The 3,423-nt window shown below is 37.2% G+C and overlaps 1 non-coding gene across 1 annotated transcript; it reads left to right on the top strand.

Annotated features, from left to right (window-relative positions):
• The first annotated feature begins 258 nt into the window (after positions 1 to 258).
• On the top strand, positions 259 to 330 carry TRNAW-CCA (transfer RNA tryptophan (anticodon CCA)). The gene has a single exon. It is a non-coding gene; the product is annotated as a tRNA-Trp (tRNA).
• The last annotated feature ends 3,093 nt before the right edge of the window (positions 331 to 3,423 follow it).

The following is a 3,423-nucleotide window of genomic DNA, read 5'->3' on the forward strand; positions in this document are numbered from 1 at the left end:
TTTCAGCAAAACTGATCCCCATCAAGCATTTATGCTCTTGCAAGAACACCATGTTTGACATACATAGGTATCAACCATGCAACCTGTCTTGCGCTATTGCTGGTTGCAGTGCATGATGTGTCTACATAGGAGCAGGTTCCTACTATGAGAATTAGAAGAAGTTGCCACTGAGGGCTGATTGATGTACATCGACAAGGGTAATTTTCATTAGAAGATTTAAGAAATAATTATTGATAACATGAGAATGTTTTATCACAGGGATCTGTGGCGCAATGGTAGCGCGTCTGACTCCAGATCAGAAGGTTGCGTGTTCGATTCACGTCAGGTTCAATCTTCCTTTCTCCTATTTATACTTGATAGAGTACATCAAATTATTTTTCAAAAATGTAAGCAGCTTCTTCCAGTTAACGGTTTTTCATAAACTTGTTCAAGTTCTTTGGTTGAATTTAAAAAGGTATATCTACACATAACAAACCCAATGTGCGTGTGTGTGTGTGTGTAGGGCACCAATCAAGTAATGCTTTTATGATGAAACATAGAGTCCCTGTTAATATTACTAGAGTGAACCATTAGCATAACTAAGTGAGTTGCCTTTATGGTTAGAATGATAAGCGTAAAGCTCCACAATTCATAAATCCTTGTTGGTGGAATTATGTAAAGCTTCACCTCGAAATTCTTTGATTGCACGAGCATTGAGCAACATGAGCATAGCTATTTTTTGTCCAAATTTATGATCAATGTGTAGAGATCTTTGCACTTCTTTTAGGGGTGTCACATAATTGGCTCCTCTATCATATATGTTATCAACTTTTTGAGAGAGAGAGGGAGAGAGAATATACATATTAACATCTCTAAAAGGCCAATGTGCCCTATGAGAGTACACAAAACATACAAAGAATTGTATCTCTCATCTTAAAAGATAAAAGATTACACACACACACACACACACAACAATAATTATCCTATATTATAATATTAAAATGTTAAATGTATTTATTATATATAAATATATATATTATAATTAAAAGTTGTAATCTTATCTTAGTCTATATTATATTGATCGATTCATACACACATATTCTATATAACTATAGTTAGATATAATGTATGTACAATTACTTTGTTAATGTTAATACTTAATAATGTTAATATATTGATTACTATATAATGTTAAATATTGCACATATATATAATTATAATCATAATGTTAATGAACAATATGAATGGTTAAAGACCAATGTATGACTAGTTAGAGACCAAAGGTTCAAATTATTCTCTCTGGGAAGAAGAGGCCCACCATTCAATTGCCAAGGGATTGGGAAGAGAGAGAGAGAGAGAGAGAGAGAGAGAGAGAGAGAGAGAGAGAAGAAGAAGAAGAAACTAGCCCTAAATGTTTGTGAGACATGAATGTCAAAGGAGGGGGGGGGGGGGGGGGGGGGGGGGGTGGGGGATCTTGCAATTTGCCAAAAAACAAGTGTTTTTTCTCCCCTTTGTGTTGATAAAAGAAGAACCAGAGTGGTCCGCATGTGTGTGTGAAAGAGAGTAGTGCACATGTGTATGAGAAAGAGAGAGAGATCCTACAAATACAAAAAAGGAAAATTTTTTCTTCTATGATTTTAGCAAATTGTTTACTAGGCCTCTCCCTACCCACTCTCTTATGTTTGGTAGCTTATCCTTTTTTTTTAATATGGTAGAGGTACAATGTTGTGGGGTGGTTTCTTTCATTAGACTTTGGCTACTTGGAGCGCCCTCTACTCTTGCCTCTAGCCATGCCCTTGGGCCTTGTGTGCATCTAATCACCTATGGGACATGTATACATGCATTTGCTCCATCATCCACTTATTGATAATCAATGAGTATAGCAAATGGTACCATGAACTCCTCATGGTAGGATTCTATCACATAGTCTTTGTTGTTCTTTGACATGTTCTTCCATCTATCTAATACATTGTGCCAAAAGACTTGTTAGCACAACTTGCATAAGCCTACCACGAGTTGCTTTTCCTCATCATTTTGAGCACAATGCCAGTGGACTTGTCCACAAAGTATGCATAGCTTGGTGAGTAGGGTCTAGCATGGGTCCTCTCCCACATAGGAGTACGTTGCTTAGCAAAACTAAGAGAGACATGTACATCAAGTGTACCTATAGGAGTGCCACTCATAGATGGCTAAGTGAATCTAGGTGTCATAGGGGAGACAGTGCGTATGGGTGTGGCTAATACATGCTATCAGTATCTACTCAATCGATGAGAGGAGATCAAAGCATTCGCATCTCCATTACAATTCAGAACCACCCTCCCTAGCATCTTGACAAGAGAGAGGAGTATCAACTAGATTTGGGATCATAGCATTTACATCTCCATGCATCCCTAGTTGTTGCTCCTAGTATAAAGAGGAGGCACGTCCTCTACATCTCCACAACATCCACCGAAGCCGCCATCTCCACCAATCCAAAGAGACATGTTTGAGGCACTTTCTATGGCCAACCTAGAGCATTGACTATGCCTACTAGAGATTGATGCATCGAAGTGTATCGAGGCAGAACATGAGAATGTCGATTGGGACATCTCAGTATATCTACTCTATCTCTAAAATGTGCTATATGATTCAAAGACATACGGAAACAATTATTGTTAGCCTTCACCATACAATAACTAAATATTGATTAAAAAATCAGAGATAATATATTGTAAGAGAGAAGAGAATAGACAAGACTTGCACAACACAAGAATATTGGATACAATCTCCCCACATGCATGGGTGAGCACCTCTCCATGCATATATTTATGAATTGTATCAAGCTTTTGTGCATAAAGTTAATATTGAAAAGTGTCTCCTTTTTTTGTTTTTTGTTTTATTGCATGAATGCCATGCTTTTTCTCCAATATTTCCAACTCCAATCAAACATACTTAAACCAAGGCAAAAATAATAATAACCAAGTCTTCTAGGCCTTACAAATAATAGTGTCAAAAGCTATCAATGAGAAGCAACAAATCCAAGGTTTGGTTGTGCAAGAAATTGCACCTAAAAATTATTACCTCGTGGAGTTATTGGCTCTATGAAGTATGGGATCATGGCAATGAGGACCCAGATGTTGTAGAATCATTGGATGATAGTCAATTCGTTCTTGATGTGCATGATAGTTGCAATAAAGGCATGTCTATTGAAAATGTATTGCATGATGGGTAGACCAATGGAAAAAAGGGATGCATTAAGAAGATGTTACAACCACTAATGATATACACAATAGTTGTAGTGAAGGCATGCATGTTGAAAATGTATTGCATGATGGGCATGACTGTGGTAGAAATAGAATGCAACATAATAGTAGTGAAGGTATGCTTGCTAAAAAGGTATTTCATGATGGGTAGGACCATGGTAGAAAAGTTATGTGTGACTATCAAGATGTGGTACGCATTGAT

Source organism: Lygodium microphyllum, chromosome 16, assembly GCF_053477565.2.
Source record: "Lygodium microphyllum isolate KBCC chromosome 16, Lygodium_microphyllum_v1.1.10, whole genome shotgun sequence".
NCBI lineage: Eukaryota > Viridiplantae > Streptophyta > Polypodiopsida > Schizaeales > Lygodiaceae > Lygodium > Lygodium microphyllum.